This window comes from Mustela lutreola, chromosome 8 (genome assembly GCF_030435805.1).
Source record: "Mustela lutreola isolate mMusLut2 chromosome 8, mMusLut2.pri, whole genome shotgun sequence".
In the NCBI taxonomy this organism is placed as follows: domain Eukaryota; kingdom Metazoa; phylum Chordata; class Mammalia; order Carnivora; family Mustelidae; genus Mustela; species Mustela lutreola.
The window spans coordinates 13,080,841-13,092,607 of record NC_081297.1 but is presented as its reverse complement, the minus strand read 5'-3'; the positions used below and the strand labels follow the sequence as shown (position 1 = coordinate 13,092,607).

General features: G+C 44.5%; 1 long non-coding RNA gene across 2 annotated transcripts; it reads right to left on the bottom strand.

The window, feature by feature from the left end:
* Positions 1–2,947: 2,947 nt before the first annotated feature.
* Positions 2,948–11,109, bottom strand: LOC131838114 (uncharacterized). Of its 2 annotated transcripts, XR_009356482.1 has the most exons (5): positions 10,798–11,108; positions 9,566–9,723; positions 9,425–9,475; positions 9,082–9,266; positions 2,948–4,077 (listed from the first exon to the last, which is right to left on the bottom strand). It is a non-coding gene; the product is annotated as an uncharacterized LOC131838114 (long non-coding RNA). The 2 variants fall into 2 exon arrangements; XR_009356483.1 differs by lacking the exon at positions 2,948–4,077 and having other exon boundaries at positions 8,101–9,266; positions 10,798–11,109.
* Positions 11,110–11,767: the final 658 nt, after the last annotated feature.

The window sequence follows — 11,767 nt, the reverse complement described above, 5'->3', positions numbered from 1 at the left end:
AATTTGGTGCAGAGACAGAACCGCAGGATTCAGTAAGTTGGAGACCAGGGCGTTTCAGCATTCCTGAGGAGTCACGCGTCAGGACGCGCGTTTGAAGGAGCCCGATGGACTCTGTCACCTGCCCTTGTGATTAGATCTGGGTTATTTATAGTCCACTGTTTGCTTTACAAGCCCTTGATCAAGTGATCAGGCCGGCAGTTTGCAAATGTGCGTGGCAGGATGTGTGTGTCTGGGTTGGGGGAGGGGTCCATCATTTCGCTCATTTTGTGATTCTCCGGGAAGCTAGATTTTTAAAATAAATACCTCAAATTCCCTGTGTTTTCCAGTTCTCGGGAGGGGTTTGCTTGCTCACTTAACTCATATTTTTGGTGCCCGCTTAGATAGAACTCTGGAAGATGAACATGGTCCATAGAAGCCCAGAAAAGGCAGAAAGGAGGGGATGGGCAAGTCTCCCCGCCACACCACTTTGAGCAAGGAGGGTCGTGTGACATGTGCTGCCTACAGCGAGCTCCTCTGTCTGCTAGGACAGTGCCATTTTGTTACTTAGAATGACCTTAAAGACATTCTGCGATCACTCCCTTTGCTTTGCTTTTGTTGTTGTGTTTTAAGTAGGCTTATTGTCCTGCATGAACTCACCAGCCAGAGATCAAGACTTGAGCTGAGATCAAGATCAAGATTAATCCCCTGAGCCACCCAGGCACCGATTCCCTTTACTTTGAATGAAAGTCATTTGTTAGTTTATAGGCCCTTAAGGAAAGAAGACTGTAGGGACACCATATCAGGAATTTGTTGTGACGTCTCCGAGTTTCCCTCATTAGCTTCTTAGCTGTGTATATTTTAATAGGATTCTTAACTTTTCTGGGTTTAGTTGGCTCATCAATACACACACACACACACACACGCACACACACACAGATAAATATACTCACGTACATGTATGTATATGTAAGCGTGCATACACCTATATTCATATCACTTACACATAAAAGCCAATTGCAATCATTATTATGGGAAACCATTGACTGAATTTGTGTACTGATTAGAAATAAAGGATTAAAAAATTTACTCGTGCATTACCAGTGTTTGTTGGGAATTGAGACTATGGTTGATTGTGGTTAATAACAGAAGTGCAAGTTTCTGACAATCAACATTTCTGAATATTCCTTTTTTTTTTTAAGATTTTATTTATTTATTTACAGATAGAGGTCACAAGTAGGCAGAGAGGCAGGCAGAGGGAGAGGAAGGGAAGCAGGCTCCCTGCTGAGCAGAGCCAGATGAGGGGCTTGATCCCAGGACCCTGGGATCATCTGAGCCGAAGGCAGAGGCTTTAACCCACTGAGCCACCCAAGTGCCCCATTACTGAATATTCTTTCCTCTTAGGAAATTAACCAGTGGCCAGTAAACTTATGGAGTGTGAGTAAAATAATTGCCTTGTAAATTCTACTCTTGAATTTCAGGGAATAGTCCTTTGCTCCTATGCTTGGGAAGAGTAGAACTGGGTATCTGTGAGTATCGACTTTGGAGTTAGACAAACCAGAGTTCGGATTATGTTTCTACTGCTAATAGCTGTGTGGCCTGGGGCAAGTCACTTGACTTCTCTGAATTTACCTATAAACTTCCTTATCTATAAGTTTCCTTATCTATAATATAGAGATAATAGCCCTTAGCTCCTGGATGATTGTGACTAGATATCGTCTACTGGGTAGTGGCATGTCTGGTTGTGTCTGGTTGCAACCAACAGGAATCAAGCTGGTCTCTTGAAGACAGTGTGATCGCAACATGCCAAGAATTCAGGTTCCTGATGACATTGTTGAGCTACTGAGTTAACTAGCCTTGAAGCCACTCAACTTTCAAGACTTCTTGGGATAGGGCATGGTATGACCCCTTTCTGGGTTAGGCCGGTTGAACTGTTCTTCCTTGTAGGTGAAAGCTTCTCGACCAATATAACCAAAAATTGGATAACTTCTTCTTAAGTGAAATTTAAGATCGTTCTGCAACCAAGTCCACAAACTACTTACAAAAATTTGCTAATTATAATGTAATTTGGACCAAATGCAGATGGGATGACTCGGTACGTCCTGGATAACATTAAGGCCATAACAATTGAAGAGAATCACGAAGGATGTTCTTCTGAGGAGAGGGATCATGAAGGTCGTTACCTTCGATTTGTTTCAGGAAGCCCTTTAAAGGTTTGGATCGGGAGAGGGCCACGGTTGGAAATTTTCAGTGTGTTTTGCTCCTGAATTGTGTGAGTAGGGGGAATGGACGGGAGTGGGTAAAGAGTTCTGGCAGGGATATTTCCCAAAAGGCAGTTGTATTGGTCCCGTGAACAACAATGTGGGTTGGGATGGTTTCATGCCCAGGGGAAAACAAGAGGAGATTTGAAGTTTTGGTGATCGAGCAAGAATGTAAGCAAAGATTTAAATTGAAGACTGGAAAATATCGTATCCCAGAAACCAAAGGAAGAGAGAAGAGGCTATCAAAGGAAACAAGGATCACCACCATTACCACTGCCAAGGACAACATTGGTGACCGAATAGTGAGGGCTGGCCACTTGCCAGACACTGTCGGGTAGTTTCCGTGTATCATCCTATTTAATCCTCACAAGAAACCCAAAACATTGTCCCCATTTTCAGAGAAGGGCGCCTGGATGTTGGAGAGTCCAAATCCCACTATTCATAAGATCTGGGATTCAGGGTAAGCGCTTGTGAAACGTATTGGTTTAGCCACGGGATAACCAGCTGATATGCAGTGATGCAGAATTTCAAGCAGGAGAGAAAGCTATTGGGCTTGATGATTAGGAAGTCATTGGTGAGAGAAGCTTCACGTGTTGAAGTGTGAAAGAGTGGGAGGGGGCAGTGGGTCTTTGAAGAATCCTATGCATGCAGATCGCATGTTATTGGCTAGAGGGTGGATGAGGGCATAAAAAGATACTTTTTGCTGGGTGTGATGAGAATTGCTACTATATTTATTAATCATAATTATGGTGGTTTGGGAATTACATGCAGATCCTTCACCCCGATGTCACTTAGAAATCAAAATATTTTAACCCCACCCCTCCCCCAAAGCAAAGTTTTCTTTCATTTCTTATTGAATCATAAATAAGAGATTCAGCTATTCTAAGTCTGGTTAGACTGGGAAGTCAGGAGAGCTGCTGGTCAGTAGTGCTTGGAAAAATAGGCTCCCTCTCACCATGGATGTTGAATGACCATCGTCTGGTTAACCAAACAATTATCTAATCAAATTGATAATATCTAGTCAAAACAGAGAGCCTCTCAAACACTAGCCCAGCCATGATTCATATGTATGAGATTTCTCTTGTGGGGTGGACTGTTTTTGGCAACACCTTCTGGTTAAACTCGTCTTAGTGTATTAGAAAAACATTCTGGCTGGTTTGCTGACACTATGAGCCAATTACAAATGCCAAAATTGCTGTTGAATTGCTTTGGTATAAATGCCAGTTCTCTTCTGGGACTTCTGAAAAATCAGAATCCTTTTGGTATTCCCAGCTCTGCTCCTGACCCTTGGGAAACTGTCCACTTGGTCATGGGGAAAGGGTCTCACTTTCTTAGGATGAGATGAAGGAGAGAGATTGGAGACTGATTTCTAACACAGCTGCTTGTCGGCAGGGGTTTAAATGAATCAGAAGATCTGGCTTTCTTGTTTCCTTGGATTGTGTGTTATTAGGGGAGAGGAACCTTTCTACTTCTGTAACCCCTCCTCCATTATCTGGAAACACTCCATGAAGAAGTGGAGGGCAAGTTGAGGGCATACTTTCCAATTAAACAGGAGGTTTCAACATGATGATGTAAATAACTAAATAATTATACTTCCCCAAGGCATTGTTAAACTTGTCCTTTAAGAAGAAGGCAGAACTTTGAGTTTCTTCGTTGATGAAACAAATTTTGTTTTAGCAGGCAAGCTTCTTGAGGCCAGAGACCAGGTCTTTTGGCTCTTCTATAGTTATAATAATCATTATTGCTGTTCATGAACTATTTCCAGGTCTTTCCCCTTCTGGGCACATGGTAGGATTCCACTTCCTGCTCCCTTGTGGGTGGGCGGGGCCATGAGGCTAGTCTGGCCGAGGAGATAAGAGAGAAAACAACAGGAGGCAGATTTTAGTCTACTATCATTTTGGGAGATTCAGTCTCCTGTGATTTCACAATATACACAAATATTTAAACAATATATACAATATAAAAATATATATACATATTATATATATACACATTATATACAATATATGTACACAATATATACATTGTACATCTGAAGTGAATATAATATAATATCATATATAATATAATATAATCAAGTTATACCTTAATGATAAAGTTAAAAATTATAGAAAATGATTTCGTCTCCTGTTTGAGATTCTCCAGAGCTTTCTTTTTCTCCCTGGCATGGCAACCAGTAATATTCAAGATGGTGACTGTCTTATCCACTTGGGTACCTGGATATTTATGAAGAACAGGCTCCCCACCCAAGCCTCCTGCTAACTCTCAGTGGACATGTGGCATGAATGAGAAAAAAGCTTTGGTACTTTTAAGCTACCCCAAATTTAAAGTCGTTTGCTGCAGCAGCATAAATCCTGATGAGTACGATGTAAGAGCTAACCTATATTTCAAGTATATATTACATCTGTATTATTTATCTAATATATTCTTAGGGCTACTAGACTATAACCACGTTGAGGGTAGACATGGCATGGTGTCCATTTTGTATCTCTATCATCTGACAGAGATACACAATTTTCTTTTTAAGATTTTATTTATTTACTTGAGAGAGAAAGAGAGAGAGAGAATGAGTGGGGGGGGCAAGGGGAGAGGGAAAGATAATTTCGAGTAGGTGCCACTTGAGCATGGAGCCCAGTGTGGGGCTGAATCCCATGACCCTGAGATCTTGACCTGAGCTGAAACCAAGGATCAGTTGCTTACCTGACTGAACCCCCAGGTGCTCCACACAGTGTTTCTTTTTGTTTTAATTTTTAAATTTTTATTTTTTTTAAAAAAAGATTGTATTTATTTATTTGACAGAGAGAGGGAGATCACAAGTAGCCAGAGAAGCAGGCAGAGAGAGAGGAGGACGCAGGCTTCCTGCTGAGCAGAGAGCCCGATGCGGGGCTTGATCCCAGGACCCTGAGACCAGGACCTGAGCTGAAGGCAGAGGCTTAACCCACTGAGCCACCCAGGCACCCCCACACAATGTTTCTTGTTGAAAGATATGTTATCAATGTCTGGATACCTGAAAAGATGGGAAACATGAGGAGCATGAGTAACTGAAATTCAGCATTTCTCATAAATTTTATTTAAGCTAATCTTTTCAGCTTTTTTTCCTATCACGGCCCTTCAAAAGCGTAGCTTTTTTTTTTTTTTTTTTTAAGATTTTATTTACTTATTTGTCAGAGAGAGAGAGAGAGTGAACACAAGCAGGGGAAATGGCAGAGGGAGAAGCAGTATTCCTCCTGAGCAAGGAGCCCAGAGTGGGTCTCAGTCCCAGGACCCTGGGATCATGACCTGAGCCAAAGGCAGATGCCTAACAACTGAGCCACCCAGGTGCCCCAAAAGAATGGCTTTTGAGACTAAAATCTCACTGAGTGTATTTCTTCAGTCCCTTCACAATCTCTGCAGTCTCTAGTGGTATCATAGTTGAGTTGCAGTAAAATAATCATTGGTGCCAGGGGGAGGGGAGAGGCGCAGGGGAGCGGGGAGTTAAGAGAGAGCCGAACTGGTTGCTGCATGGTTGAGAATGAACGAGATATGTTTCAAACAAAGGCGTTATTTCTCTTTTGGATGAGAGGTACACTTTCAAGATCCATTCTGGAGATGGAAGTGATCTGGTCTTAGGGACCCCAAAGATTTCATTTCAAATATTTACCACTCGTAGACACCCAATAACTTCTTCAGTGATCATTCATTTTTTCCAAATTTTGATTGGTTGGAGTCTGTCAGGATCACTGGTTTGTTGGGTTGGAAGAGTGATAGGACAAGTCATCATGTATCCAATGGCTCTATTTGTAGCCCAAAGCTGAGAATCAGCTCCATTAATTTACACAGCCAGGATGCAGTTCCTACTGAACCTTCTGAAACACTGACAATAACTGGCTCGAAGGCTCTCCAACACTCCCTTTGAGTGAATAATAGCCTCGAATTTGCTGTGGCTCCCTCCCTGGCCTCCTTTAGACCCCTGGCTGTGCGACCTGACATCCCATAGCCTCGCCTCTTGGATATATATACCCTTCTATTCTTCTGACAGAATTTATGACCCCAAATTATGTTATCTATTGTACCTGCTTCCTGGGCTATTGTCTACTGTCTTTTCCCCATTAGAGTGTAAACTGCAGGAGGGCGGAGGGGTGATTTGTCCTGTCCACTGCTTTAACTCTGGTACCTAGGACAGTGCCAGGCATGCTCTCACCACCCTATACAAGCTTATTCAAAGAACAAACAAATGAATGAGTGAATGAATCCATCCATCCATGAATGGCTTGAATTACAGAATTCATGTCTTGATAGAAGCAAAAGGAAACCTAGACTTTTCCAGTCCAAAGCGATATCTATACCTGTATCTATCTATATATGTTTTAAAGAATTTATTTATTTGTCAGAGAGAGAGAGCTCAACAGGGGGAGCAGCAGGTAGAGGGAGAAGCAGGCTTCCTGCTGAGCAAGAAGCCTGATGTGGAACTTGATCCCAAGACCCCTGAATCATGACCTGAGCTGAAGGCAGATGCTTAATCAACTGCGCCACCCAGGTATCCCAAGTCCAAAGCCTTAGAGATCAGCCCTTGGGGGTCATGTCTAGGATCCCATAGGTTTGTGTTAGAGCATTCGTGATTCACAGTCCGGTGTTATTTCCATTTCAACACGCAAATGACCACTCCGCAGCTGCCGGAGGCTGGGTAGGCGGGAGGAGGTCTTTAGTGGGTCGCATCTTCCCAGTGCTGCCCAGCAGGCCATGAGCAAAGATGGTGACGAGAGGTATAAGGAGGCGGGAGGGGAGGAAGGAGACAGGTGAGGGCAGCAAATGGTGAGGACGATTAAGAAAGAAGCGTACTTTTTCTTTTATTTCCTTGCCATCACAAACTTAGCGTGCCTTTCCTTTTCCTTGTGGCTCTTTTTAAAATTACGAGCTACTGCGTATTTTAAATGAGCTTTCTGTTATGTCATAAATATTCAGACCAGGAATGGTAATTGTTCCCTGTGATTAATTCTGCTTACTCGGTAAGTTGTGCAAGGTTTTTACTGGAGGGCACGTCTTTTATGTTTTAATGTGACTCACGTAGAATACAATTTGTCCTCGACTGCAGTTGAGACCCTGGCGTTAGGGTAAGGGCTCTTGGGGTCTTTTTCTCTGCGGGCCGTATTTGGAAGTACTTAAGTTGGTTGGTTTGTGTTATCCTTCCCCAGGGCTGAGATGAAGGTAATTGTTAGGGCTCACGGCCAGAAGTTCCTCCTGGCTGCTCGGGTGGCATTGGTCTGAGGTTAATGGAGAAAAGCGCCATGTTGAAGGTTACAGCATTTCCCTTTGCTTCCATTTTAATGATACTTGCCTGCCAGTGTTTTCTCTTTGAAGAGCAATTTAATAAACAATCACTGGCGTTTCATGTCGAGGGCAAGATGTGTAATGGCCTTCATCTCCCCAGGAGTTCTTCCTCAACATGGGGCTGGATCAAGCCCCTTGCAGTGAGTGGGGAAGTGCTGAGGGCTCGGGGTACCACGGGTGTCCTCCTCCTGCCCAGGAGGACAATGGGCCCAGGGTGGGGGAGGGGGCCGCGTTCCAGAATGATTCTGGACTCTGCTGACATTTCCCTTGCTTTCAAACTATTTTCCGAAGAAGTCAAACGTGAGCCTGTAATCACACTCCTCAAGGGAGCTCTGAGGGGGGCAGGGGACACACGGAGTTCTGGAATGTCATCTTTGGGGGGCTGTGCATTTCTGGGTAAGAAGGAAGCTGAACGGCTGAAGGGCTTTCCTTGTGGACGATGGCAATTGAAGCTCGGAGTCTTGACGAGGAAGACTTACCAGAACAGTGCTTATGAGGCGCCCACATGAGCCGGATGCTGTTCTGGGTGTTATACAAAGCAAGCCCAGGCAAGGAGTTGCATTGCATGCACCCATTTTTTATTAAAATCACATGTAAATTTACACAGCTTGTGAGGGTGGGCCTCTGGCTCCAGTGAACAAGCCTGAGTAGGGCTGGGCCTGGGCACCCACACTGAGAAGTGAGGAGCTGGAGCCCGGCTTCTCCTGGGTTCTAATGAACACCAGCGAGGCTCTAGGAATGATGTGCCGAAGTGGGGAGTGCCCCAAGGGAGACGGCGGCAAGCCACCAGGCTGTGGATGAGTTGGCCATTGGTCATTCACCTGCGGGACTGTGCGAGGCCACAGAGACCTACAGAGTTGGTCTTCAAGACCATTGCAGGGACCATTTCTGTAGGCTCGGAGGCTGGCAACATCTCCAATGTGGCAAGCCACCGCTCTTTTTTTTTCTTTGGCACGTTTGTATTAGAGAGAAAGTGTAACCAGACTTCACTGTTTCGGGTTCTTTGGTGAACAGGGGGTTTGACTTTTACCAGCAGGGAGGGCTGGCTGTGGCCAACATGCAAATGCTTCTCGGAAGGGACGTTGATGGGCACACTGCTCTGGCAGCTCACCCACGTGGTTGATCGTGGCCGTTTCTATGGTTGTTGACATGCATGCTGGAATTTTCTACATCCTGTTTATCTTTTAAGAAAAATTCCACCACAACAAAGTGATAGTCTAAGCTTTAGCCAGTGATATGCTTATTATAAGTAGCAATATACGAGTTAGCGCAGGGTGATTGCACAATAATGAGCGTGGCCCCCTGTTGATGGTGGAAATGAGTTGTGACTTATAGGTATGGAAGCCTATGTGCCCAGTGCATGTTGGGGATGGGGCTGGAGCTGCCAATGGTCTCCTGGAATAGCTTTATAGAGTTAGCCTGGAGCTTGTGTAGATGGCCTGGGTCTCAGTCAGTAAAGGCTGGCTGGTAGTTTCTTTGGCTTAGCCAGGCACAGCGGCCAATATAGAATAAAGAGTTAGGGTCAGGGTGACCTCACCTTCTTCCATCCTCAATTGCCATCCCGTCACTCATTTCTCTGCCTACATATACACTTGGAGATTGTCCTCTAAGACTCTAATTATATGGAAGAAGAAGAATGTGTTTTCAGCTCTATTTTTCTGGGGATGAATCCATTCTGATTTTTGTGCATTCTTCTAGAGCAATAGTGTACAATCCATGCACCTGGGTTAAATGGATAAGAATAAGAAAGTTCTTAGGAGAGTCATAAAATGCTGAGTTTTCATGGCAAACCTGAGATCACTGGGTCTGGTAGAGATAGGCACTTGGGGAAGGATTCCAGAACTGTTCACCGGGGTTCTAACCCCATCTCTGCCACTTACTAGGGCTATGGCCTTAAAGTGCTGGACTTCTTCATGCCTCCACGTCTGCATCTGTAAAATGGGCCTAGCATTAGAACTTACCAAAGGCAAGTTACCATGAGAATTAAATGAGTATAATATGCAAAAAATACAGGCACGTACCTGGCATATGTAAAGACTTGATAAAAACTAGTATTCTTCCTTAATCCAGAACCGAAATAGGTATAACTCCTTCCCTTTCTCCTCTGTTGGCTAAAGTCAATTATATTATAGATAAATGCGTATTGGGCCCCAATGTTCTTCCTGAGGAGTCATATTTACTGGGTTTGCCAAAAAAAAAAAAAAAAAAAAAAATCAGTACAAATCCTCATGCTCTAGGAGGCAAACAAACATCTGTTGAATGAGGAGCCCTGTGGCTCCTCCTCCTCCGGGACAGACGGTTCCCATTCCATGTCAGGGTAATAAAGTCAATGGAGGAAAAAATGTAGATCACCATATTTGTCTGGCAAAGTGGAAAAGACAGAACGACTCAGGGTTATCACACAAAGTATTTGCTCTTAAATATAGTTGTGTATCAGAAACAGCAGAAAAGCAGAATAAAAAATACCAGTATCTGCCCCCCCCCCCCAATCCCAGATTGTGTCTGTGATGTGACCTGGTACCTGTACATCCAAGTTCTCCAGATGATTCTGAAGCACAACCAGGTGAGAACCACCGCTATAAGCAATTCTCAATGTAACAAGTGAGTGAGTACACAGTCCAGTCCGGTTTAGGTAAACAGACCTGAACGCAGTGTCCTGAACAGAGAACCACGTTCCCGTTGAAATCCACTCTTCCTGTTAATATGTCTCATTATAAAATTAATGATTTTCCTCTCTGTCTGGAGAGAGAGAGATTTGGCAAGAGGAATTTTAAAGAGATCAGGCACTGATTTGGAAGTTACAGAAGTCAAAGCCTGGGCTGGTTGTTCCTTGTAGGACTCGTGCTATCAACCGGGATGCAGTGTGAATTTCATGAGCCGTCAAAAGCGTGCTGGCACCGGGCGACTCACTCAGTAAATATGAGTGGAAAGGGAGCCCGGAAACCACGCAAGTAAGTCTGTGATGGCCGGTGAGTTCTGAACTTTCAAGACACTTCCGTGGGGTCCCGCGGCCTCCCACGGCCTCCCACGGCCTCCCACGCTGCCCTGTTCCAGCCGCCCTGGTTGCATGCAGCTGAGTGAGGGCTGCGCCTCATGAAGGGCACTGGCTAGCCCTGCTGGGACAGGTCACGTGCTGATGGTCCCTACTGAGCACATGCCTGCCCTCACCCAGCTGGAGTCCAGCGGGGCTTCTCCCTGCTCTCACTCCCCTCCTCCCCGATCTCCGCCTTGTAGATTTTGGTAAGAAACTCACTATAAACGGTTTCCCTTTGAGAGTTCCAAATTCATCGATGGCCATGATCATCCAAAAAGGTCCGTCAATCCAAAGGTCATTCCTTGGCCCTGAGATGGGATGGTTGGGATCGTTTTAGGCCATTCAACCCCCCAACTAAGAGACCCTCTTTGAAAGGAACTCCTTTGGGAGGTGGCTTGCCTGTGTCCCTGCCAGGGTTCTTCCAGAGCCTTCCAGGCGGCTCACTGCAGTAAGCTGGAGGCCACCACCCTCATTGGGTCATGTTGACTGAAGGTGCTTGTTTCTGTCTCCATGCAGTCGGTGGCAGGACACTGACAGGACAAAGCCTGTTGTAACTGACCACCAATGGAGCAGGCTCTGTTCAGGGATTACGGTTGCCGTGGGAACCAGCTTTGCTGAACTCACCACAGCAAACATGGAATGAATGGCTGGGTCAACACCCCAGATAAAAAGAGGGTTATGCAACTGTTTGCTGAACCCTTGGCAGGATTTTTTTTTTTTTTTTTTCTGGACGTTTCCCAGAATATCCCCATATTCACAAATTCCAAATGAAGAATTCTAATTTAAACTCATAACAAGTATGTTCATTGTTTGCCGAAAAGAGCTGTTGCTTTTGGAAATATAAATGAGGGTCTGTGGAAGGTTGAACTGGGTGTTGCATCAGTTTTGGTAGCGGCTAGGAAACATATTTAACGATAAGCTTTCCCTAGACAGGAAGCCAGGGAGGCCACTCATGTATTTCTAATGATCTACATAAATAATTTCATCTACTTAGATTCCAAACTTTAGTCATTAAATGGTTTTCTTCTCATCTCAGCTAAATAGAGTCTTGAAAATGAATTTTAAAATGCAGAAATAGGCTTTTGAAAAAATAAAATCAGAGACAGGATGGAGCCTCTCTTTGTGGAAAAGCAAATTGGCAAACAGGACAATTTATTTCAGACAGTGAGTACAAAGGAGCAAGGTTCTG